This window comes from Myodes glareolus, chromosome 13 (genome assembly GCF_982192425.1).
Source record: "Myodes glareolus chromosome 13, mMyoGla1.1, whole genome shotgun sequence".
Lineage (NCBI taxonomy): Eukaryota > Metazoa > Chordata > Mammalia > Rodentia > Cricetidae > Myodes > Myodes glareolus.
In genome coordinates this window covers 40187926-40215787 of record NC_142038.1, presented here as the reverse complement: position 1 = coordinate 40215787, position 27862 = coordinate 40187926, and the positions used below count along the sequence as shown (strand labels likewise).

General features: G+C 44.3%; 1 protein-coding gene across 5 annotated transcripts in view; it reads right to left on the bottom strand.

The window, feature by feature from the left end:
* Positions 1-27862, bottom strand: part of Sema6a (semaphorin 6A) — a 123592-nt gene that overhangs the window by 73518 nt on the left and 22212 nt on the right. For 4 of the 5 annotated variants that reach the window (XM_087896068.1, XM_087896070.1, XM_087896067.1 and 1 more), the window contains exon 1: positions 13741-13899. The exons of the other annotated variant lie outside the window; for it this stretch is intronic. The gene's annotated coding sequence lies outside the window, so the exon portion shown is untranslated. Of the gene's footprint in view, positions 1-13740; positions 13900-27862 lie in introns of those variants that run through there. 5 annotated transcript variants of the gene reach the window in all.

Genomic DNA, 27862 nt, shown 5'->3' with positions numbered 1-27862 from the left:
AGAAAAGGATCTGGTTGGGAGAAAATAAACTAGAACAAACACTCTTTTATCATGCTAATATAAATTTAGGCTAGTTGATCGCTTTAAAAGTATGAAATTTGTGTGTAAAATCCCCCTTCAGAATAGCTTGCTTGGACAAAAATCATACACATTGCTGACTGTTGGTTTGGTTGAGTATCTTTGAATATTTTTAAATTTCAGTGTGTGAAGTCCTACAATGACTGCAAAAGGGGCTGCTTTTGTTAATGAAAATTGAAACGCAAGCCAAGATTGACTAATTTTTAAAAAACGTGTTGTGCATACTTGTTCCAATATGTAAGCATCTAGTCACAGTGTTTCCGAGGGAGGATGATAAAAGGTCACAGGGGGAATGAAATGCACTCTTTATATTGCATTCTTTTATGGGTTTTATTGGCGGATGGATTCTCATACTTCTTTGGGGAGGATGGGCAGACAAATCTAACTATAACTGTCTTTAAAACAAAACAAAACTCTCGACAACTTCATCTCCAGAGGCAAACCTGAACTTTTAGCCCAATATCTGCCAATTCTCCACCCCCAGAATCCTTTCACAATGTGTTCAGCCTCTTGTATGCTACATGAATGGCTGTCTTCCTATATACATGTGGCCAACGCAGAAAAGCAGAGCACAGAATCCAAGGCAAAGGATCAGTAAGTTCAAGGCAAATGCGCTCTCTCTCTGTTTTCCTCAGCGTAATGCATTCCTACTTTATGTGGGGTCTCCCCCTCTCCTCTTCCCGAATGGCTATTTCTGCGCACATGCCCTGATCTCTAACTTTACTACCTTTCTTATCACTCACCTCCTGTGCCAAAAAGAAAAGAAAAGAAGAGAAAAGAAAAGAAGATCCAATCCATCTTTGGAAATATATGCAAAGAACACTGAATGGATGCCCTTTCTCTGAGATAATCGTTGTAGAGTGGTCCAGGGCTATGGCGCTAACCATGGCAGTGTGGAGAGATACCCATGGTGTGGAGATAGGATCGCCACGGGTATCCTCTATCCTCTCCTGTCTGAAGGTGAGGCACAAGAGGTCACCTTGGCTATTTCTTTCACTTGTCCCATTCACAAACACTGGACTGGACACTAGGAAGCATGAAGGCTTGCTTTCTTCTCTTGTGGCATCCCTGCTCTTCAAGGTCAAGTACACCGCATCACCTCTGAAGCTCCTTCTCTCACACACAAGGTCTCTCGCTGGGGGTAGGAAACAGTTTCTTATTCCAGTCTTAGCTCCAATTTGGATCTTGGAGGCAAGTGATGTCCCCGAGATGTGCCCTTTCTCTTTCCCTTATGACTCTAGATAAACTACCATGTCCATCACCAAACATGGACATCTGTAACACCATCAGTTTAAACTCCTGCCTTTCAAACTGGCCTGCATGTCTGAACTCCCAGGAGAGCTTCAAACAGTAAAGCTGTCTGCACCCAGAGATGGCACCACACCTAGAGTGGCGGTGTGACCAGGGTTTTAGAATTTTTAGTAGATCCCTGTGGGGCTTCTACTAGTAAACAGATCCAGTTTGGGAACTTCTAATACACACACAAATGGTTTCCAAACTCTAATCCTAATTCCTTCCATTGCCAAGCGTTCAGACACAGGCAGGGATAATTCATCCAGATCCAAAATCCTGTGCTTAGGCCAGCTTCTCGGACAGGCTTGAAAAACATCTAAGTTTGTTCGGTGCCCACCTACCCTCACACCAATGCATTTACAAACATAATTTAATCCATTAAAAATTATAGGGAGCCGCGCAGAAACTGCTTTCCCTGCGTGGGCCTGCAAAGCACTCTTAATGTCAACACAGACAATAGGTGTGCTTTCTCCGGTGACAGGGCTGAAAGAAAGCAGGCCTAATTAAGCCACCCAGATGCAAGGTCCTGTGCACACCGCCTTAGGAAGCCCAGCTCCCAGCCTTATCAAAACTGCCTTTCTCTTCAACCATGCTCCCGTAACCTGGGAAATATAAATTTTGATTGCTGATTGCTGCGTTGTTAGCAACTAACTATATATCATCAGGCGCTGGTCACCAGCGTCTGCCCAGGCTTAATTATCTCAGCTGAAGGGAAAGTAAAGCCCATGAAAGACTTGTTTTCCAATTAAAGCAGCTAGAATACGTGATTTGTCTCTCTGGTGATATCCGACTCAGGGTCCATTTCATGTTATTTGTATTATGTTCTTTTCCTCATTACAAGCCTGGAGTTGTGAATCTTGAGCTCCTAGCAAGGCACACATAAATATCAGGAGGGCAGCTGTCAAACCTTGAAATCTTCAGCAGTCACCACCAAAGTCCTACCAGTAATTACAGACCTTCCACCAGCAAACGCTGCAGTCAGGGTTAAAGGCTTTCTGCAGACCAAATGACGGGCACGGGTTTCCCTCCTATAGAATCTGGGTAAGGCCACACGATGTCACGTGGTATCTACACACACACACACACACACACACACACACACACACACACACACAGACACACACACCTTTCAGAAGTCATTCACCAGAAGTCTCATGTTCTACACGCTGCCTTAGCAATTGCTTTACTGACAAGGAAAAGCATTTTTCTGCTCCTATAAAAAAATAATTTGGTGTGTCGGGGGGGTAAAGACATGGCGATACCACCTCCAACTCTGCATCTTCCCGACCCCATTTGTCTGCACTGCTCTTTGTTATTTATTCCACGTGAATGTCCGCCTCGCATGCCTGTCTTGACAACTCTTTATCCTGAAAGCAGGTCCAAGAGTTTATCATCTCTGTGACTAACAGGCCCCTAAGCACTTCGTGGGCATGGACTTTGAATTCTGGGTTAAGAAAAGTATTTGGGGCACCGACTGTGTGAGCATGCTGTAGATACTGGGATTTACTGGTGCAGAAGTCTCTGCATTCAGATAGAAGTAGTCTAGTGACTGGCAGATTTCTGCTAATGACCAGTGTGGTCCTGATTGGGCTGCTTAATCTCTAAGCTTCAGGTTTCTTAGATTTGAAATGGGTTAATGGTACTTTTCTTCCCTTTGGTCATCATTAGGATAAAATGCCCCCAATCCATTTTTTTGAAATGTGTAATGTATGCTTGTATCTTCTCTCAGTGTCCTTGGAGTTGGCAGTTGAAAAACTCAAGTGTCATTCATCATTGGAACTGTGTGTATGTGCCTCTCACATCTACATATCATCATGTATGTGTCTCTCACATCTACACGTCATCATGTATGTGTCTCTCACATTTACACGTCATCATGTATGTGTCTCTCACATCTACATATTGTCATGTATGTGCCTCTCACATCTACATGTCATCATGTATGTGCCTCTCACATCTACACGTCATCATGTATGTGCCTCTCACATCTACACGTCATAGGTTCTTTCCCCTTGAAACCATTCCATCACTATAGTTTTCATTTTTTCCTGGATCCCAAACTTTGTAACCACAGCCCTCTGCTCTTTGAGCTGGAGTTGGTCCGATTTTGTTGCTATTCTGAGTCCAGTGTTGTAAGGCTGTTGCCTGTACAACTTGATAGAAATTTAAAAAAAAAAAATCTTTCGGGACAAGGAAGGTGGCATTTTGCTGGGTTCATTTTTCAGTGTCATGTCGATGTGAAAAGACAGGACCCATCTGCAGCCAATGGTGTTGGTCCTGATTTGCTTGGCCCAAGGCTCTCTTGCCAGCTACACTACACACACCTCGGAGCAAAGTCTTTCTATTTCCAATTCTTTCCAACAATTGAAACTAAGCACTGATTGTCCATTGATGAGCATGCGCTGTTAAGGTGCTATGACCCTCAAAAGAGGAGGGTGGGTGAGCTGAGAAACAGGATGGCAGCAGAATTTCAGACTCTGTGCCATCTTCTCACAGAGCAGCGGGGTGAGCTGTTCTGCCTCCACACCACCCTGGGGCTTTCCTGCCTAATACCTGGGGTTAACAGTGTGTCCCAGACTCCAATTCACTTGAGTTGGACAGGTGAGCAAAGGATTTGGAAGGACGGCTCTTCTGGGATTCCATTTGCTTTCTTTGTTTTCCTTCAAACCTTGCCCCACTCTGCTCTCAGCTCGCGGCTGGGTTTATTTTAATACCAATGACTTTTACCACACACATGCCCTCCACAGCCCAGTCCTCTACCCCGTTTTGGTTTCTGCCCACCATTTGGGATTCCTATCATTGTGCTAAGACTGGTAATCCCCCCAAACTTCATCTCTTCTGTGAAGTCTCCCGCTCCCCACCAACTGCCGATTATTTGCTTCTCTCTTCATCACTCCACAGCACCTGAGCATGCGCTATCACAGCCATCAAACAGACATTGTTTACTAATCTGTCCACACCACTAGATGGTGAACCTGGCAGAGGGCTCACAAATGCTTGATAAACAGATCAATGAATAGCGCTACAGACCATCCCTGTCCTGGGCAGATTTGTGATTCATGGTGGAGACAGGTGTGGTAATAACAAACCGCATAATAAAGTATGCACACATGTAACACACAAGAAAAGTGCCATAGGTGTTATACTCTAAATTCTTCTTTAATGGCTTAGGTCCACTTGCTTTGCTTCAGAGGAGTCAGTGTCCTTGAAGCAAATGGTTCTTATAGCCTGCATGAGAGTTTCCATTTTAAAGGCCTACGGCATATATGCACCCTGGTAACTCAGAACACTGATGTGTGGTGTTTGTCTTTGCCCTCAAAAACAAAAGCTTATGAGATGTGAGATGCAGGGATTCTTAAAGTAACACGGCACCTCAGCATTCCCTGGAACCTCTGACCTCACCACATTGCTGAGAGTACAGCAGAGTGGATGTAAGGCCCAGCACAGGAAACACTGTTATTTTGAGAAAAGTAAATTTCTATTCCCAAGTTCTGTATTATTAAATCTGTGACCTTATTATTGCATTAGGGAAGATATTTTATTCAATCTTATGGACAATAAAATAAGAACAGAGAGAGATGTATCTAGTCCAGAATCCATTGAGTATCTAAGATGATATTTCATTTTATCTACTCCTGACAATAAAGCTAACACTGTTACCAAAGCTACTACCACAAAATAGAAAATCAAGAAGGTAATTGTCAATCACGCCTAACACTAAACATCTTTTCATCTGAACTTAAAAAAAAAAGGCAATCGAGTGGTATGGCAGCAAATCCCTTGAATCCCAGCACTAGGGAGGCAGAGGCAAGTGGATCTTTGAGACTGAGGCCAGCCTGGTCTATATTGCAAGTTCCAGGCTAGCAAAGGCTACATAGCAACAGTGATGGTGTTGGATAAGGAAAACTGAATATGGCCAAAAGATAAGCAAGTATTGTCACAGTAAACAAATGGATTTAGGCTTGCTTTAAAATGATGACCATGGTGATGAAGATGATGATGATGTCATATGATAATACAAACTATTTCTAATGCCTCCATGCAAGAAAATGCGTGGGCTTCTTTCTACACACAGGGAAGCATTTCTCACATAAATACTTTCAGGAAAATGGGCCGGCAGGTTGGCTCAGTGAGTAAGGCATTAGACAAGCCTAACAAGCTGAGTTATGTCCCTGGTCCCACAGGAGAGGCATCCCTTGACCTTCTGCATACACCCACTGTGACACCCTTGAACACACACATGAATGAATGAATGAATGAATGATAAATGCAATTTAAGTTGCTTTCCGAAAGTGGTCTTATCTCAGGAAGGCATGAAAACATGAAAGTATAGGTGAAGTGATGGGCAAATTCTGCCCATCTGCCACCCGAAAGCTGAAGGGAGGGAACAGAGGCATCACATACTCTTAGCCTCGGATTTACATAAATGCTTTTCCTAACGTGTGTGTGTGTGTGTGTGTGTGTGTGTGTGTGTGTGTGTGTGTGTGTGGTTTGACAACTGTTTCATTTTTTATTGTCAAATAAGTCACTTCTAGCCAAGGCTTATTACTAGTCTTAGGCTGTCAGCGTCAAGAGCGTGGTGTGAAAGTCGCAAGGGTTTTTTTGTGGGGAGTCAGTCAGTTCTGCACAAGGCTACAGATGTGCTTAAGTTACAATTCACAAACAGCTCAGATTTGAGCATCCAAACCTGTCTAACGAATGTCAAGTCCAGCTCAGGTGTCACTAGCTTAATAACATGTGAGTCTAAAAGGCACAAGGCAGATGCTTATTAGAGAAGGGCAAATACAGAGGAAAGGGGTCCAGACTGTGGGTGGGAATATGCAGACCTGCAGGGCAGCCACTATGAAAACAGTGTGGAAGTTTCTCCAAAAGCTAAAAACAGAACTCCCGATGATCCAGGTACATCGCTCCTGGGCATGTTCCCAAAGTACTCTAAGTGACCATGTGATGGAGATGCCTGAAAAAAAAACAAAATCACAAAAGCCAAGACACGGAACCAGCCTAGATGTCCATCAACAGACGAACGTTAGATACGCAATGTTTTATTCAGTTGTAAAGAAAGATGGAATTTTCCCATCTGCAGGAAAATAGGTGGGAAAATTATTATACTAAACAAAATTCAGACTCAGAAAAGTATGTTTTCTTTCAAATGCAGAATACACATATACGTATGTGTATGGAGGTATGTGTATGTGTGTGTGCATCGTGAAAGGAGGAGGAGGAATGTACGGAGAGAGGAAGGGGTCTAAAGGGAAGGGAGCGGTGAGGAGGGAACAAGAGGGTAATAGTGGGAAGAAAGGCAAAAGTCATGTTTTCTCTCACATGTGGAGTCTATTTCCCCGCTCTGTGTATGTTGGGATGAGCAGAAAAAGACTATTTGGGGGGGAGGGTACTGAAAGGAGGGAATGGAGAAAGGGAAGCAATGATGGGGGAATGTGCTGTGTGTACCTATGGAAATGCCACAATAAGGGGCTGGAGACATGGCTCAGCAGTTGACAGCTTTTACTGTCCTTGCAGAGTGGGTGGGCTAAGGTCCCAGCATCCATGCGGTGCCACACAACCTCTTGCAGCCCCAGTGCCAGGAGACCTGAGGCACTCTTCTGGCCTCTGCGGGTTCTTGCACACATCTGCTGCACATAAACACATGCAGGGTCCCAAACATATACATAAATTCTTTAAAGAAAAAACATAAAGAGTGTCATAATGAAATCCACTATTCTGTCACTAACTTTATAAATTAATAAAAACCAAAGAGAACTAATAAGCAAGTTCAAAAGCAAGAGAGAAGTGGGGAGAAAACAATACAGCTTTCTCTTCCATTAGCAGCTTCTCGTGGGGGATTAAGCACTAGATAAGGTTTCCTTTAGGCCACATCAGTTAAGTGGGTCTAGTTGTAAAGCAATTTGCAGCTCTCTAGCCACACTAGAGTTAACACCCAATCAACAGATTTCTTCTGCTGCCTTTTCCTCGGCTCCTCTCCTTAATGGCTGCATAACATTCTCAGGTGATTGACAGGAGGCAGGGATCCTCCACTTTCAATGCAATCCTGAGAAATCAAAAGTGGTTAGCAAGGCTTAGCAAACTCCCCACTATCTCGCACGCCTCCAGATACAATGTGCATTTGGGGGACCACACTCTTGAAATGGGAGTAACCATACCGACCTGAGTTCCCCTTTCCAGCCCCACTCTGGTCTGCATTTAATACCTAGCTGATACTGCAGAAGCAGCTGAACTTCAGGAACGCCAGCGGAGGTGAATCATCGGAATATTGAAACAGACTAGGCTCAGATGTCCACTCAGCTAACGAGCCTGTGAGAGGAGCCTGGCAGAAGTGTCACATGTTACTAGTTTTTCTCCAAGCCTTTTCTTCCCTCTCCTCCCACCTGAAACTTGGGCAGAAGCGTAACAGACAGAGACCCCTGGCTTGGCATTTCCAGTTTCCCACACGCAAACAGCAGTTTCCCGAAGTCCTGATTGACGGACTTTATGACAGTGATAAACTTAATAGATACTTGGCAAACTATGGGGGCTGCTGGGGTTCTATAATTATATCCGGCCCCACACACATCCACTCATCCACTCCAGGGCTCTGAGTCACTGCTAAGGGTGGTGGGGACAGGAGGGTTCAGTTTTCCTGTTCCCCCATCAGACAGCACTGCCCAGGTGCCACTTTGACTTTGAAACTCTAAAGGAGACAAATGAGTTTGTCTATGACTATGTTGAATTAACTAATGGATTCTAGTTGTGAAATCATAACTAGATATAGCATAACAAACAACCAAGGTGCTGACCATAGTGGGTGGACGTTTCTAGTCTCTGAGAGTGCCATTAACCTGGAGCAAAACCAGAAGAGCCAAACGGAATCTAGGCAGGGTGAATAAAGAATGTGTAATGTGAATAAGGAATTTTTCCTATTTCGATAAGATGTGCTAGTATCTTAAGACATACAGCTTTCTATAAGAGGGTTGGTATATAGAAAAAAATTGCACATTAAGGAAGCAATTTTTTAGTTCTTTCTCTTCCCTCCCCCCACAAGGGAAGTGTGTTGTTCTTCCCCCCACAAGGGAAGTGTGTTGTTCTGACCCACAAGGTCAGAAGGTAGCTGAGATTCACATGTGAGCCAATATGTTGTAACTTCGTTTACATTAAACTACATTGAAGTCACCACCGTTTACATTACTCGCATATATTGATATGAATTACTAATGCTTCTGATCATTGGTAAGGGACAGTGAACTCCGAATATAGGTCATCTCATGGAGTCCAGTGCTATAGCTATGTGGACACGCCCTGCCACACATGGCCTTAATTTTTAAGTATGAATTTTGCTCTCAGTTCTCTAAACTACTGTGGCTCCATTTTTCTTGAACTGAAAAGATAAATGTTCTCTCCCACGTACCCATCAGAAGTCTGTGAGTTCTGGGAGGTCAGCAAATCATAACTCAGCTGGTCTGCGCTGTAATAAGATTGAAATTTGGCATCCCTGATGTGAATTTATTTCCAAAAAGGAAACAGCCTCTAGTAATCACTTCTTTTCTTCCAAAAGGGAAAAAAATATTTTTAGAAAAATTAGTTGGCTGTTAAAGATTTATACCGGACTTTTAAAATATATTTTAAAAATATATATTTAATAAATAAAATATATTTTAAAAATACACAATTTCATTTGGATTCTGAAGGGTCAAAGCCCATGGTTACAGAAAGTTTATGCCTTAAGAACAGGCTAGTGGAAATGCAGAGGCTGCGTATATGTTATTAACCAGTGACCAAAAGTACCTGCTTGGCTTTATGTAGTAACTTTTCATAAGTGAGCTCTCTGCCCAAAGGGGGATAGTTTTGCAAAACAGTATTTTGTAGGTTTACTAGGTGTCAGGCTCCAACCCAGCTGTTGCTATGTAATGAGTCGGTCATTTCAGCTTCACAACACCTACAGGCGCAAGCTGTTATTACCCCCATTTTACAGGTGAGGAGACTCCCCAAGGCCACACACTAACTAGTAAATGGGGGAGCCGGGGTTCGGACCTGGCCGAGCTAGTTCCAACGTCTACATTCCTAACTATGTATATTGTCCATCTAAGCACAGTCATTTTTCTGCTCTTTAGTCCACGACCCATCTATTACGTGCCACTTCTTCTGTGCAGGGCACTGCGCACGAGGTGGGGGAAGGTGTGGATGCACAAAGGAATGGAGAGGAGAAAACAACTGGATGATGGGGAGCCAGCTCAGACAGTATGGTGCCTGCTATATACACATGAGGACCTGAGTTCAGGTCCCCAGAACCCACATTTAAAATAAGCTGGCTGTGGTGGTGTGCCTGTAAACGTAGTGCTAGTGCGCGCGCGTGTGTGTGTGTGTGTGTGTGTGTGTGTGTGTGTGTGTGTAACAGATGAGCTTCTAGTTCAATGAGAGACCCTGTCTCAAAAAACCAAGAGTGTAATCAAGTAAGGCACGCCTCACCTACCTCTAGCTTCTGCATGTGTGTACATTCATATGTATGCACACCTAAGCACACATATACCTCACCATGCTCACACTGTTTCGTGAGCCAGCAGGACACAGTTCAATGGCTACACACTGAAGTTCTAAACATTGCTCTTTTCTGGTGGTTCCTTTTAGGACCTTTGGTTCCCTCTGATGGTTTAACCTGTGCCCGGTTCGGTTCGAAGGACCTTGTGTGAGGACCCTCACCTCCCCATTGGCCTAGGCATCTTCAAGAACCAACTTTCTAAAGTCACCCAAGCCTGGTGACAAAATCCTGGCCCACATCACATAGCTTGAAAGTGCTGGTCCTCTGCGGTTTGTCACATGTAGCCAGTTGTTAAGGTATCATTAGCAGGGCCCCAGACAGGGATGACAGGTGTAAACAGCTCATAATTGACGACGCGCAGGATCGGGTTTCTCCACACCCTCTGCCAACGGCTCTCACACACACACCAGATCTTGGCGCGTTCTCTCTGTGTGTACTGCGCACGCTCTTCCCGAGCTGTTTTTAAATAAATCCTGTAGGGCATCCATTTGGTAACACTTTGTCCATTTGAGACTCTTTAATTGTTCACTTATAAACTACTCAGAGTTGGTTAAAAGGAAAAAAAAAAGTTCAGCAGGTTAAAGTGCTTGCTGTGTAATCCTGCTGACCTGAGGTTCAATCCCTGGAACCCACATCAGGGTAGACGGAGAGAATTAACTGCAGTGTTGTTCTCTGACCTTCCCTCCCCTCCCCCTCACCACATCATGTACACACACACACACACACACACACACACACACACACACACTAAGAAGTAAGTAAATGAAGAAAATGTTACAGCTATTCAATGCTAATGGGTAATTTCCAAGTCAGGGATGTTCTGTAGGTGAGCACATGTTCACTGGACCCCAGAGAAGAGGTCCTCTTTCTGCTTGGAGCTGTAGCTCTTCATTGCGTTTCTTGTGGCCCCAGTGGGCTCCTCTGCACCCGCTATGGCATGTTTGAAATGGCTGGCAGCCGAAGAGCCAGCTGCGGCTGCTCTTGCGCAGACGTGAGACTTCTTATGCCTTTTTATTGGGCAGACTGAGCTGCCTTCTGCATTTTTCAGTGCTGACAGGTTTCAGTAAAACTTTGACTAACTGGAATTCTTGGGGGGAAGGGCATTCTGGTTGAACGACTTCCTGGTGAAACTGAAAGTTATTTAGAAAGCCCTGGTTATTGAAAATCTTTCCAAAGTGTATCAGCCCACGTTTCTCTGGAGCGAGGGGGGGCTGTGGCAGAGAAATGTACAGAGCTGTTTTGAAAGGTAGAAAAACAAATTTAGAAAAGCTGCTAACCACTGGTCAGTCCTTTCTCTTGCTAGAAAGCAATTCCCAGAGGCAGCTAGGGTTCCAAGTTTTGGGTGTTTTTTTTTTTTTCCCCTCTCAAAGACTCTTGCCCAGGGTAGCACTGACTTCCTAGCTTACCCCGGGGATCAAACAACAGGCAGGAGGAACCAGCCCTCCCCTTGGCTGTCTCCTGCTTATGATCTACTCTTGAATCTGTCTGCCCTGCAGCAGCTAAGCCTGCTTTGGTCCCCAGCCTCTCCAGCAGGGTCCTCCATTCTTCTGCCCTTCCTCTGTTGATGCCATTTTCTTGTAGTTCACAGACATTCCTATACACGTGCCAGTCTCTTTTCCTTCTACCTTTTCCCTTGAGTACAATGCTAAGCCACTGTGAAATGCCTGGGCCATGAGCGGCATTTATTGGGTATTCTCCCATCCTCTCAGAAGGGAGTCTCTCTCCACCGCTAACCTCCCAGAGCCACTGGCCTGGGCCACCAAAGCCTAGTCAACTGGACCCAAAGGCTTGTTGTTCCTTCCTAAATTTTACTAGCGGTCCTTCCCTCTATTCATATTGCTACCACCATTTTGTTTTGCTTCACTTCCCTTGTACCCGGTGTAAATCTGGTCTTATCAGCGCTTCCCAAAGCGCACAGAACAATGGGCAGACTTCCGGTGCAGCTCACAGCCCAGCTCCGCTGGGTGCTTTGTCCGTGACTTCCAGGCAAACTGCCTTTCGAGTTAAGGCCCCCCCCACCCCCACCCCCCCACCCCCCACCCCCCGCGCTTGCTCCTTCTGGCCTGGAGGTGATCTCAGCTCGCCTCCCTCACCACACTTCTCTCTTTAAGGCAGCCTTCCCTCCCCTCAAGAGTGAGCCTCAGCTGTAAAGGTAAATGTCCTCATATGCATACTCATTGAATTACTGCGAGTGTCCTCCAGGCTGTGAAACTAACTCCCCGCCTCGCGGACTGGGGTCTGTGTCAGGACCATCGTTGTTGAATTCACGAATGAAAAGATGAAGACTATTCCTTTACTCGACAAGGCTTTTCTGGAACTGCAGAAATCCTGCTCAAAGAAGTGCAATGGAAGAGGTTCACATTTTAAGCTTTCTGGCAATTGAAATACCAGAAAGGGCACTTAGAGACCCTTATATATATGTAAATCAAGCCACTCAGCCCAGGCGAGTAAAGCATTAGCATAAGACAAACACTGGGAGACTCTGTCACCGGAAGGAAGGTGGAACGGTAGCCTGGAGCTCAAAGATAGGAGGAGCCAGCAGCACCGAGGAAGGAGTGGGGCCCTAGAAAGTGAGAAACCTTAAGGCCAGGTAATAAGGTCACAGGTCTGGTGAGGAAACAGGGAAACAGAAAACACAGAAACCAAATTCTAGAGCCAATTGACATCACTGCTGGTTCGGGGAGGAGAACAGAAAGGACTTGGGTGGTAGCGAACAGAAACAGAAACTGCACCCTGGCTTAGCAGGCCGTCCAGGCCACCTGAGCAGGTAGGGTAGAAGCAGCTGGGGAAGGTGCGTGATCTTTGGATCTTGACCCCACGATAAAAGTAATATTGTCCTGCGTTTGTATCCGACAAGAAGTACAAGCTATGTTATTTTCTAATGAGAGACAGAAAGCAAGTAGACCCAGATGGGAAAGAAGGTGGGGAGTTACTGGGAGAAGTAACCATAATTTAGGGTATATTAGGTGAGAAAAGAATCTCTTTTCAAAAAAAAAGAAAAGAAAAGAAATAGAGGAAAAAGGTTGATGTATTAAATATCAGATAGGAAGGTATGATGATTTGAAGAGGGCTAAGTTCAAGTTGAAGTGGTCCCAGCCTACCAGCTCAGATTCACAGGAAGTCTCAAATCAGCATCTTTTATGTTATTCATCCCATTGGGGTACACCCCATAAAACATGGTTTGAAATACAAAGCTCCTTCCAACAAATATCTAACATTAATTAATTAATTAATTAATTAGTCTTTGTGGTTTTGAGAATTGAACCCGGGGCCTCAACACATACCAGGCAAGCATCTACCCAACCGAGTCGCGCCTTTAAATACGCCAATCTATAGCCATAAGCACAGAGCCTCTAATCAATAGATTTTGTAAAACATCTCGGTCCTACTCGCTTCAGTTCTCAGCACCAGATTTCCGCTCCCAGAGGCTACTTATAGACCCAAGGGTACCACGGAGCAAGAGTATAGGCTAGCCATTTCGCATAACTCTTTAGTTAGCTTAAAATAAAAACCCACAAATGTTTAAATGCCAACCTCCATGTACCTCCATTAATCTGCTCCTACTTCCCAAGAACAGAATGATTTCAAGTAACGATGCCCACTTGACTTTTGATTTGCCCAATTCTGCCAGCAAGGAACATGATTGTCTTGGCACAGGGATCATCAGTCATGAAAATAGGTATTAGGCATAGGTGTGAAACAGTAGCCGGCAGCAGGGAATTTGCCGCGGGTGCATCCCCGTCCCTCCCTGCTGTTGAAATTGGATTAGTCCTTTGGTATTACCTTAAGAGTGATTGGAATTTAATTTCAGTTAGGAAGAGCTGAGGCCACTGTTTACTTACAAACAAATCAAAGAATCCTCTTCCCCGCATTAGGATTCCTGCTTGGCTGGCTTTAAATAGGCGAGGCTGACCAGATATTTAACCATCAGCTCGGTGAAGAAAGAGACATTGTCCCAAGGAGCCAGAGTCATGGGAATTCAGTCCACACAGTGATGTATTGCTCACTGCGAGTGGACTATGACCCAAGCCTCGCTGTGCATTCACAGAGGTGGGACCAAAACAGGAACAAAACTTGCCCTGAGAGCCAGCCTGTTGGGAAGACGGCACTGCACTAAGAGATTGGGAAACCCTCACAGGCAGGCGAACAACGGGCGACAACAAACTGCATATGCTTATCAGGGCCTGACCAAGAAAAGGGCCCCCTCTCTCCCCCAGAGCATACTGGCACCAGTCCCAGTCCCGAGACTCCTGAATAAGTCCTCTGAGCAGAGCCTCAGTCAGGTACCCCATTGTCAGCCTCGAGATGTTCTCAGCAGTCCAGAGGCAGCTGCACAATGCAAGTAGCCTCTGAATGGCCGAAAAGCTTTTTATTCGGGCCTTGTGTGATAAAGGAAGAAGAAGGGAAAAAAAACCAAACTGGTGTTCTTTTGTGATACACAAAGGCAGTACTTCGCTGGCTCCAAGTTCAAGACTCACGGGCTATTAGGAGAGCCACGATGGGCAATGTATTAGCATGTGTGGATAAAAAGAACAGGCGTTCCTGAGAATGAAGTCCATAACTCGAGCAGGCCAGTGTGAGGACACCTATCTAGCCAGCAGTTTGAAGGTGAATGCCCGCTGGAAGCAATCGCACAAGCACACACACACACACACACACACACACACACAGAGAGAGAGAGAGAGAGAGAGAGAGAGAGAGAGAGAGAGAGAGACCTATCCCTGTGAAACGACAGCCTGTCTTCACAACAGTTGACACTGAGACAGTAATAGAAAATGTAACCACAGGAAGGTTAGAGCGAGGAGGAACAAGTTGGGCCTGGGTTGTGAGGGAAGCTTGTTCTTCCAAAGAGGTTAAAGGACTCACCCAAAGGCACCTGCATATTTCATCAGCAAACAATATGTTAACACCCTTTACTGTGGGCACCATGGCCTTCTACCAACTCTACCAACTGTGCACCTGAAGCAGTGCTGAAAGCTCCATGGAGACCTCACCATGGGCTGAGGCATCAGCCCAGTGACCCGAGGCTCTAGCGTTGCTATTTTCCAGTTGTGACTTAAGGGAAAATTCCCTTCTTCTTCCAATCTCAACGGACTTGACTCAAAAAAGAAGACAAGAGTAACATATGTCTTTAGTATATCACATATGTGATACCCATGATAAGCCGTGGGTATCACATTAAGTGTTGGCTGTTGAGTTTATTTCTTTTAAAAGTAGAAGTACCATTTCCATCTCAGGCATTGGAAGGTTATAGAAGATGGGGGAGGGAGGGAACGAGGGAAGGACACGGTAAAGAGAAACACATAGCGCAGAAGGTATATGAGAGTCAGCATACAAGGGATAGATAGACATAGGCAGGTCACGCAAGCTAGAGGTTTAATGGCTTTATCCGATCTTGAAAATGTGGGCCAAATGCTTAGTGTGAGTAATTATCAGCCGCCTTTAGACTGAATAACATGCTCCTTATACAGCTAAATAGGCTCAATGGTTGGACTTCATTTTTTCCAATATTAGTAATAGGAGTTCATTGATCTTTTAAAAGCACCTTTGTCTTTCCCAAAATAATTTGTTGCTGACCTTTTTAGATTTCTTTTCTCCTGATGATCAGAGGGTATCCCGAAGTATTAATGTGGACGGCCAAGAGGCAATGCACTGCCTTGTCCTGGCATCAAAATTGCACACACGCGGAGCCTTCTGGGAGGTTTGCACTCTGCGAGTCATGCAGCCCCACATCTCAGGAATGGTAGGCAGGCATTCTACGAACTAAGCTGCATATTCAGGCACAAGGTGTGGTTTTTATTTCAACAATAATTGATAATGTTACATATGCAACCTCATTTATTTACTTATTTTTGGATAGCTGTTTTTCACATATAAACTGTATACCTAATGCTTGGTGATCCTATCGTAATATAAATAAGTGAACATAATGGATAGTGATCAAATTCAATATGATCATCACTCTAATCTATTTTTTTTTTTCTCAAGACAAGGCTTCTCTGTGTAGCTCGTGGCTGTCCTGAGACTCGTTCTGTAATCCAGGCTGGCCTCAAACTCAGAGATCCACCTGCCTCTGCCTGTGCCGGGATTGAAGGCAGGCGCCACCACCATAAACTGCTTCACCTTGCAACCCTACCAGGCTACCCCACACCAGTGACATACATTAGCATGCCAGTACTAACATACTTCCAGAGCTTTCTTTTCTTTCTTTGCATGTTGATTCAACAATACATTTTGTGGTCAGTACACTCCTGGAGTTCATAGGCCATACTTTGCAATGGAAGTCACTAATAACAGCTAACAAAACATTCTCTGTCTGCAAACTCTTCATTATATATCAGTGGCAATTTTAAGCATCTCCACCTCATCCTTACATACTATAGTACCAGGCTTCCATCTTGGGAAATGCCAAGAAACAGCTCTTCTTCCTTTGGAAAAAGCTAAATCTTTGCAAGGTCTTCACTGTGAAGCTTACATTGTGCTTCTGCCTCCAAAAGCTGGAGGCAACGGTAGCTTGCTCCAGCAGTTCTTATTTTGTTCTTATAGTGTTTCTCCTGAAATATGTCACATATTCCTAACTCTAAGGTAATTAAAGCTCTATAGACTGTTGTGTGTGCGCATAACATGGCATGCTTTGAAAGTGGTTGCCCTGTTTTGCAATCCGAGAACAAAACAAATCACCGAGAGTCACGACAGGAGAGTTCTGCTGCTACTGCAGCTGTGTGGGGTGGTGTGCAGAGCTGATCCCATGTGCCAGGCTTACTCTCCAGAGAAAGGCTCCTGGGATGCCTGCCTGGTGACCCAGCCACCTCGCTGCAATGATTTCAACAATTGTTCTCCCGATAACATGTGCGCACTTTCTTTGATTTGTACCCAAGTCAGCCCCCTCAAACCACACACACACATATGCTCATACACATACACACACAATGTTAAAAGACAGATGGGTTTCCCTCCTGATATTCATCCATACACACACACACACACACACACACACACACGCAGGCACATGTACGTACACGTGTGCATGCACATGCACACACAGTGCCAGAAGATAGATGGGTGTCCCTCTTGATACTCACCCATACACACACACATACATGCATACAAACATGCACACACAATGACAGAAGATACATGGGTTTCCTTCTTGATACTCACCCACAGACACACATGCTGCATATCACACACACACACACACACACTGTCAGAAGATAGATGGGTTTCCCTCTTGATATTCACCTATACACACATACACACACACACACACACATACACTCACACACATGCACACAATGTCAGAAGATAGATGGGTTTCCCTCTTGATATTCACCTATACACATACACACACACACATACACTCACACACATGCACACAATGTCAGAAGATAGATGGGTTTCCCTCTTGATATTCATCCATCCATCCATCCATACACACACACACACACACAATGTCAGAAGACAGATGGGTTTCCCACCTGATACTCACCCACAAAAGGGTTAACACCAGTGGCAGATGCTCAGGTGAATTATTTCCCAGAATTCTCAAAATCCGGGGACACACACACTCACTTATTATTTTACTTCTGATCTGAGCAAGAGTCTCTTGATTTTTACACAAAATTTTAATCATTTATGTTTTCAGATGCCCCAGTTGTTCTTAATATATTTTAAACTAACAGAATGTGATATACGGCTTTGTCTGGTTAAATGTGAGTTTGTGGATTGAAACTTGAGAGTTTACTGGCCCCATTCCTTTGCTGTTGCTTTCTTAGTGTTTCTTTCCATTACAAGTTCATTTTGTCTAATTCGCTGCACAACTTTAACAAAACTTCTTTTTGCACTGTAACATCTTGGCTAGGTAAAAGAGGTACATGCTTAGTCTGTTTTTTTTTTTTTTTTACATAGATGGCACAGGATTCATATACCCATTGTGTTCCAAGTGTGTAGTTATTATAACACTAAACAGTCATATTTTCATTGGAAAAACTGCATCATCATGCTCTTGATTGAAAATCATTTCCAATACTTCCTTTAAAGGAAGGGAGTAAGAACAATCATGGTGCCTTCAAGCCACAGTCAGCCTGGCCATCATCACAAACACAGTCTTAAGCAGGTGGCAAGGGCGCCGCTGTCTGCCCAGGTCTGAGTGTCATCTCCGCCATGTTGGAAGTCTGTCACCCTGGATGACCTCCTGCTTCGGGTGTTCACAAAAAAGCCCATGGTTCTCACGGGCACCACTCTTTCTGGTAGGCCTGGCCCTTGTCACACTCTGAAATACCAAAGAAATCAACTCCTTCACCACCCATATGACAATTCACATGAACCCAGAGACGCAGGGCCGGGCATAGAGCTGGCAAGATCAGAGGCAGGTTTTAGAGCTTTTCCTCAAAACTCCCTGTTTGCCTAGAAATCAGCCATGCTACATAATTCCAATGGATTGACATTGTTTATACGCATCGCCCAGAAGAAGGGTGCGGGAGGAGGGAGGGAAAGAGAGATGGCGGTGTGAGGGGGAAGGGAGAAGGAGAGAATATGAGTATGAATGGCCTAAGTTATCATTTTCACTTGCATCTTCCTTGGCAGCTTATTCTCATCTGACTGGCACCAATACCTGCCAACAATTTCTACCTTAGATCAGCATCTTTTGGCACATAGATGATAGTGTATTTCTACACACCGTTGAAAGCGGACAGGGCAAAGTCTTGTGTAAACAATGCTTTCCATTACCAGCACTGAATGTATGTCAAAGCTCTCAATCCATCCCAAGACAATAAAATCCTCAATCACGATAATATGAAGGCGACAACATAAATTACTTACAGGGCAGACTGTTCTGCCTTGTTTGATATTATTTGGGGTGAAATTCAGGAGTCAGATCTGAACATGCCTTTCTTGGGCTGCAGAGGCTTGATAATATTCATGAGGAACAGCCGTGAAGGGGTGGAGAGGCAACAGAGGGGGAAGGCAACCAGCTGAACCATATGCTGTCCCTGCTCCGTAGATTACAAACTGGTGAGCGTCAAATGTCCGGTGTGCGGTAAATACTCAAAATCTGACAGCTTCCAGTTAATACGTGAAAGGTTTTGGTCTGCGCCTAACCTGGCGTGTCAGTTTTCAGAAGTCCTACGCTGTAGATTGGGGGTGCAATCATGAAAACGATGGTTACTATTTTAATGAGTGCTAGTACTCGATGACATTGGAAACCAATGTTCTCAAAGGGAGCCATGCTACACAAATGTCACAGAGCAGAGGGTTAATTATTGGACATGTCCCAATGCCAAGAGGCCACCCATACAAATTTGTTCTGGGGGCGCTAAGCCTGCGTGATTGTCATTACCAATTCAAACACTAATTAACAGTTGGGGTAACTTAGAAACATCTTACATATGAATGGATACCAGGGTAAAACAACAACAACAAAACAAACAAACAAAAGAACCCTAAAGTTCCTGAAGGCAACCTTCTTTAGCCAGTTATAAAATCTTAGTGCAGAAACACACATCATGTCTTGGCAAAGGTACTGCTAACTCCCATTCATTTCCTTCTTCATGCTTTCTGATGATTCTGTACCTGACTCTTGGGGAACCATTAGATTGAGTCTCTCTATTTTCTCTTCAGTGGAAATATCGGAACCAAAGCAGAATTTTTTTTAACATTAACTTTTATTTCATGTTTATGACTTTTTTTGCCTGCATGTATGTCTGAGAACCATGTGCATGCCTGGTGCCCACAGAGGACAGAGGAGGTCGCAGGATTCTCTGAAACTAGAGTTGCAGACAGCTGTAGTCACTATGGGGGTGCTGGGAATGGCAATCCCTGGTCCTCTGGAAGAATAACCAGTGGTTTTCACCACTGAGCCTCTCCAGCCCTAAATAGTTTGAGAAGAGGGGGTGAGATAATTAATTATTATATCATTTTCCAGATGCTATCTACTTATCATGCATGCCATCCACTCAAGTACGCTACCAAAGCAGATCAAGGTTTGACTGTTCTTAAAAATAAAATATCCCATCACTTTGAAAAGTAAATTTCCAGCTAAAGGGTCTCCGGACCATTTTCTTCCCCCTCTTTATGTTCTGTTGTGTTTCTTCCCATGAAAACCATCTCCAACCTCTCTACATACATGCATACACATGTTAATTTTACAGCAACGCTTCCTGTCCTTTCATCTTTCATTAACAACATCCAGAAAACATCTATTTCCTCCTCCCCAGCTTCCGGCTACACCGAATTGAAGAGCACCGTGAGTGCCGACATCTGTCGCATCAAATAAACTAACAAAATAAAAGTCAAATACGATGTTCTACTGGGATTCCAAGAGTTCGGATCTCTTTGAAGATGTAGTTTTTGGAACAGCATCAGTCGGGGCTGACAGTGCGGTGCCATCGTCACTTTACACACCGAATAAAGTTGTCCTTGCATCAAGCTTGGGAAGCAGGAAGTGTCTGTGGAGATGTGGGTGAGAAAGAAAGCAAAGGCAGGGTCCCTCTTCTGCACAGGCACCATGACAGTGCCTCTACTTACCCACAGGCTGTCACCACTTTCTTGACTGTCAGAGACCATTGCTTCAGCATGTACTCGAACCCTTGGACCTCCCCCGCCACCCTTTATTCATTTTGGAGACACTATTTTCAGGTTATGATGCTGAGATTCAGTAGTATGTGGACTATGTGGGCCTGTTGAAAGCTTTTACCCCAATCTCAGGAAATGGTAGCTTTTCTCTTTCAGGGTGATGTCAGAGTCACTTCAAGCACTATGGAGAGGTGACAGGGTTTTCTTGTTATGACAATAAGCGGAATCTTTTAAGACATAAAAGAGTTACGTTGCACTTCATAACTAATTCAACTGTACTTAATGCTTCTGGAAGACTCTCACAAGTGATCCCTTAGTCCAGTAAAGTGCCCTTCTCCGACCCTCCCGTAGAATATGTGACAAAATGTCCAGTTCAGAAGTGGCTCTCTCTCACTTGAAAGCCCTCTGCTCTCATCTTTTCTGAAGTGGTCTGCAAAACCGCAGCCGTATCCCACTCCATCATTTGCTTTTCTCTTTCGGGGGGTTCTGCTGAGAACACCATGTCCCCTCCCTGCCAGATTATCTGCATTACACTTGAAGCATCATTGACTGCAGAGAAGTCCCCATTCACGGCAACCAAAGTTTAATATCTAAACTTGTTATTTTTATTTTAAACAAGACCAAGAATTCCACTTTCGAACCTAAAGCATGTCAGGAGTGATTAACACACTATTTTATCGTCTTCTCCAAAGGTTTCGACTCTAGCTGGCTTCCTGACCCTCCAGGACTGTTTAACACAGATTAGGTGGGAGAAATAATACACCCGCACGCTGCCCTGAGTTTTTGCTGGCAGAAGAAAAAGTAAAGAGGGGTGATAGGCTAAAAAGTGAGCAGATGTGGGTTGATAGTGTGGCCAAGCCTCAGTGCTCCTGATCAACAGCCCAGTGTGGTTAAATTCAGGACCGCGCCGCCCCTTATCACTTCTGCCTTTGTCTCTTTGCCTTTGCATCTCTGTTTTCTTTACTTCGCCATTAAGGTCTGTGATCTTTGGGGCAGCTCTTTGAAATACACACGGAGGGTCTTTGATTATATAGGCTTGTTGGTACACTTACAAACCCAAACATGAGGTTGAAGACTTTTTTTACCCTCACCGCCCCCCGCCATCTCAGGAAACTGTGTTTGCTGACAGAGTTCTACTGTGGGTCTTTTGAATGTTCTATGCCCTTAAACATTTCTGCTAATAACTCCGATACGGGAAAGATGAGGCTAGCCTCCTTGTTCCTAGCAATATATTTACAGCTGCGATTTCTTGTTGTTTCTAGGAAGTTTGAGGGCAACTCCCTTTCAATCGTCACAACTATGAGTTGCCCTTCCTTGTCTAAGTGAGGTCCTAGGGTCACGAGGACTTTTTTCCCAATCTTTCTCAAGACCGACCCTGGGGCATGGATGTGGGGTAACACAGACACAGGATCTATGACATCTATTGACTTTAGAGCTTCCTTTTATACGTCTGAAGAGAAGTCTCCCACCACCCTGAGAATGGAGTCGGTCTATCAAACAGACCGAGACCATTACACACAAAAAAAAATTTCCAGGAACAAAGAGAGACTTGGAATTGCCATGATGTCACCATCTCTGGTCAATGTTTCTCTAGCTTGGTATTTATTGCTTTTAAACTTTGACTTAAAAGATGAATTGGCAGATGACTTATCAGCCTCGCCTTCCACTGTTACGGGGGACTGTGGAAGGGGTGAGTTGCTGGCTCAGTACCTCCTAATGGGCTTATTTGCTCTGGGAAATGACGGCACCGAATGAGGAGAAGGAGTGCATCCAGGCTTTGATGTGGGTTCAGAGGGATCATTCAGATGTGGTGACAACCTGTTCCAAGGAGGGATCTTCTCATGCCACCCTCCCACGTAGTGTTCTTATAGGTTCTGTGTCCGTCATCCCTCGGCAGGCCCCGCGGCAGGAGTCATTCACCTTTAAGAACTAAGGGAACGCAGCTCTGAGCTGCTAGTTGTTCGTGAGGCTGTTATGATGGCTGAGATATTTTTTAAGGGCTATAAATCATTGTGGAAGCAAGAAGCTTTAATAAAATGATAAATCATTTCAATAATAAGTGTATGCTGGAGACCCGGGCAGAGTCATGTTTTGCTGGTGGGAAAGGCCTAGAACTTGGTGAGTTATAATCCTACAGGCCGTTGAAGGCGACCCTCCTTAACACCCAGCTCTCCTACCTATGCTGCGTTTGTCCACGTGGCCGCAGGGTTATTAGGTAAATACTAGTCTCTGTGTTGCACTACGTGGACAAGTCAAGGTCCAGGTATTTGCTCCCCAGAGACGCCGTCATTCCTTTCCAACTTGAAAGATAAACTACTAACAAACACCCTTGTGAGTCTATGACGTAGTTATCACACCAGTTAAAAATGGCCTGCCCCTCCTTTTCCTAAGAGAACCCCCATTTTTACAACCCACACCTCAAGCCCTCGTGTCCTTTCGACTCGTGCCACTCACGAGTTAACCTGCATGCGGATCACCTGCCGATCGTGACAGGTGATGAGTCCGCTCTGGGTGGGCTGGCGTGGGTCTGCCCGTCTGCATTTCTAATCAGCTCTCGGGTCACAGGGCTGAGGCTGCCTCAGAAGGAGGCTTTAGATGCCTCTCAACCCAACCATGGGGATGTAACTAAGTAATTACTGAGAGCTCTTCCCTGGGGCCGGGGAGATTGCCTGGGAAGCCCCCACACTCATTACAGTTCCTTATAGTAACCCCCCTCCAATTAACATAAGAGCACGGCAGGGAATTCCAGAGCTTTCAAGGCTGAGCACTCACAGCCCATACAAAACCCACCCATCCCCCCCCCCCCCGCCACCCCCCCATCCCTGCCTGTTTCAGCCATTCCTGTCTCTTTTTAGAGTTCATTATCACTATTCGGAGCAAACACAAGCTTTGGCCTGATAAGTAATCAACTGACTTTTCCATAAATACAGCTCCTCACAAAATAAACAACAACAACGAAAAAAAAAAGGAAGCAAAATGGAAAAGGTGTTATATATTCGATTTATTTTAGGTTCAAAACCCAGTTTCTTTTTCCCCTTGCGTTTGTTGCCTGGTTTCCATTAAATCATTCTGCTTGTGCTCCGCCTTTGAATCAGTTTTTCCCGCTGTTCTAAAAAGGGTTTAAAAGGATTTCTAAAAAATCTATTAGCCAAAAAAAAAAAAAAAAAAAGCGTCTTTTTATCTTGTGGCATTAAAGAAAATAGACAGGTAACACCATGATTACTAAGTGTCCTGAAAAGGTGCCCATTGATGTGGCTGAAAAGTTCCATATTTGGTGTTATGGAAAATACCTGCTTTGATCCTTTTCTTCCAGGTCATCCTAATTGGATTGCTACCAAGGCATACAGCAAGCCTCTGAGTGTATCCACACCGCTGCAATTTATGTTTAGGCTTCAATACTCAAATATATGAAAGGGGGTGTTGTCAAAATGATCCATTTTATATGTTTTAAAAAGAGGTGTTTGAGAAGCTTTTATCACTTCCCTTCATTGCTTCACTAGTGGATTCTCTCTAGTAAAACACTGATTAGGAAGAGGCTTTTGTCTCATCTATTAAGGAAGTCCCTACAACTAAAGCTTTATTTGCTGACCGCGTGACGAACAAGCAGTAAGACTGGCCGGTAATACCTCTGGGTCCCAACCAGAGGAGAAAATGCAATGATGTAAATTGCTGTACATCTGATACTTTTATTAAGATGCTGAAGGACCTTCAGTCAATACCAGTGACTGTAAAGCAGATTGCAAATAAGGGGGCGACTTATCCAGCATGATTAATTAAGTGTTTTCCACTTAGAATCTTACAACATGTGAGCTCCTCTTTCAGAGAGCCACAGTGCTGGTGTTAGAAACTAATAGTATTCCCAGCCAGGAAGCGAAGTCTCTCCCTGGATGCATCTTTTATGCTGGGGGGCTTCAAGCTTCATGGTTGTCCTGGATTCCATGTACGACCATCTACCTACCCTATCTCTCCATTCACACCTCCCAATAGAGATGTTTGGGTTGATCGATCTCCAGCTGGCTCCAAAGCTCCAGCAATTAGCATAGTTGGGCTCTATGGACTAGCGAGGGCCACTTTGGAGTGACTTCACTCCTCTTGACAGCTCTTTCCTGGACGTTGTACTTGATTTATGGACCTTAATTCTTGCTTCCAGGGAAGATCCACAGACTCCGGATTGTATACGTGGCACTCTCATGTCAAGGTGGTTAACAATGGTTCTCAAAGCTCGTGCTGTATCTTGGTGAGCATCACATTCTTGCGACAATGGAGCAAAGAATGGGTTTAGGGATGGTGAATGGAGGCAAGTTTGAAACTTCTGCTTGGGGGCTAATGGGTTGCTAGAGATAGACTGCTCACACATTTCAGATTTTTAATGGGAACGATAAAATATCCTCTCTCTTCCTCGGTATGTGTTAAACTCAAAGTTCTTCACATTGTATGGTATATAAAGATAATGTTGCATACCGTGGGGGAAGTTACTGGGCTCACACAGTACACTTTTCTCCAGATACAGCATCTTCAGCTGAAGAGTTTGAGGTACCCCTTACTCGCACCCCCAGTGGGATGATCACTGAGGTCAGGGAGCAGTTGGCAGCAGATTATTTGGAGTCGGTAGAAAAGAAGAGAAGAAAGTTCATTCTCACCGCCTGGGTGACTTCAATTCATCTCAAAACAGCTGCACAGTCTCCTTTGGTAAGTCACAATGGATACCAAAGTACTTGAAACTCTATACTTAAGAGAATGCTACCTTAGAAACTAAAGGAGGAACAGAATATCAGCCTTCTCTACCTACACTTCCTACTTCTACAAAGAGCCACACAGGAAGCGAAACCTGGTCTTATACAATACTGTATAAGGGACTGATGTCCTAGCTGATGCAATGGCCAAACAAGCTTTCAGAAAAACCAAACAATAAAGTGGGCCCGATGCATTTTTCTTCTTGATGTCTGAAAACTGGGGAGAAAGATCCCATACCAAAAGCAGGAATATAGCTAAGCATCTACTAAGAGATTATTTTGTAAGCCTCACAAATTTCCAGTTTCCGAGATCCCAGTGAAGAGATAAAATTCTCATGGAACTTGAGAGGTCCCTTTAGAAACTGGATATATGCCCCTGTTTTTAAACATTCTATGGTATAGGGAAACCTCGAACATTAAGACGGAAACAGCAGGGCTTGGAGAGACCAGAAACAGATTCTTGATTGTGTCATTGTCTTACAGATGACAATACTGTAATAGCCTTGTGCTGTCAGCAAGAGGAGGGAATAGGAGCCACCGTGGAGATGGTGCCAACTGAGAGACCCAGTCCCCCCCACCCCAAGTTGTCCATCCTCTGATAGAGGTTATGGAGGCCACTTTTCACCTTACCTTTGTCAACCATGCCTAGACATATAAGCAAAGGTGTAAATCGGGGACACAAAACAACAATGAGGTTACTTATAATAACTAGGAAATTACCCTCTTCTAATGAGGCATAAATATCCAATTACTGTTAACAGAATGTACCAAGCGAGTGCTTTCCTGGTGACCACAGGAACGAAGCACACCATTTATCCAAAGTTCATGAGTTTCTCTCCTTCTCCTTTATGCCACATGCAAACTACAATACTTTCCAGAATAGCTAAGAATGTATAGGCGATAGTTAAAATGCTCAACCAATAGTTTTGCGAGATCACAGACATCTCTGACAATGGCATATGCTATCTATCTATCTATCTATCTATCTATCTATCTATCTATCTATCTACCTACCTACCTACCTACCTACCTACCTACCTATCTATCTATCTATCTATCTATCTATCTATCTATCTATCTATCTATCTATCTATCTATCTATCCTATCAGGACACACATTCAACTCTACTATCTATGACCTCCAAAATATAAGTTACACCCTTTATGATCCTGCTGAATGGCCATCTTAACATTACACTTAAGTTACTGATGGGACCTAAACCTAGAAAATAAGCCATGTGTCTGCCTTGACAGTTTGGTTGGAAAGGGGTTGTTGATGGTTTAAAGGGTTATTTTGTTTGTATTCATTCATTCATTCATTCATTCATTCATTCATTTTGTTCCTTACCAAACTTAAAGTGATCATTGTCATTTTAAAAAACAAATTTTACACATTCCTGCTAATTATTTTCAATAGTTAATTCCCCTAACATTTTCTTCTAAGCCTATTAGGTCTTTATTTTAAGAGCAAAAATATACATGCTTACTGAAGGGTCATCACAAATTCTACAGCATCAGCAATGTCTGGATTATTTTAAGCAAGGGGAGATTGTCAAGAATGGGGTTACCTGACACCATTATTCTGCCTTTTATTCTTGAACTTGAAATAAGATCTGTGAAATACTGATGCTAAAGTGCCAGTGCCAATAAAATCGTGTGATATGAAGAGCCCCAGGGGCCTCCTGAACTTGAAACATTGCCTCTGCCTGGCTTTCCTAAACCTCGGTGAAAACAAGGAGATGTTTTCCCCAGACAAGTTGACGTAATCTTCCCCAGTGACCGGCTCTAGAAGGATTTGTCACGCGTGCCCAATGGACATCTCTGTGCTCTGTAGTCTCAGGGCCTTGAACAACCTGGTGTTCTGCAGCTAGTATTGCTAGAGACACCTTAGGTTTGTCGGGAGATCTGTGGTGCATTTAAACATCACGTGGTCAGGACCAAAATCATCTCACGGCCAAGGAACAGTAGTCTCAGGATGGTGCCACTAGCCAGAAGCTTCTAGACTGGATTATCACAGGCAGGAAATGAGGGACACTTACGTCCACCAACATCCTTGATCTCAAACACGAGGATTCTGATTCAGTGGGCTAGGGATGTAGTTCCGTTTTTAGAGTGTTTGCCTAGCATACAGAAGACTCTGGGTTTGATCCCCTCAGCACGACAAAATAAAATCAGGTGTGGTGGCACACACATATAACCTTATCACAAGGGAGGTAGAGGCAGGAGGATTAGAAATTCAAGGTCCTCCTAAACTAAGCAGATATGTTGAGAGTAATGGTCAACCTCAGATACGTGAGACTCTGTCTCAAACCCAAACAAAATGACATCAGAACGGCGTTCCACCACAGAAGAAAATAGCTCCACTCTCAATGGCTTGCTGCCCATGAGCACAATTCAACAGTAGCGCTGTGCACAATGACTCTCTGACATCAGAGACGAGTGACTTGATGGCATTCATACAGTGTCACCTGGATGAGACACCCACTACCACTGAAAGAAACATGGGAGGAGTAGACTAATGTGGCGGGGAGGAGGGGGAGACAGTGGCTTTGAGAGCGGCGAAGGCATCCAAATGGGGAAAGAAGGCTACGAAAGCTAACCCAAGAGTACGTTCCTTGCCATGTGATATTTTCTAGCACGTACGTGTGCACGTGTG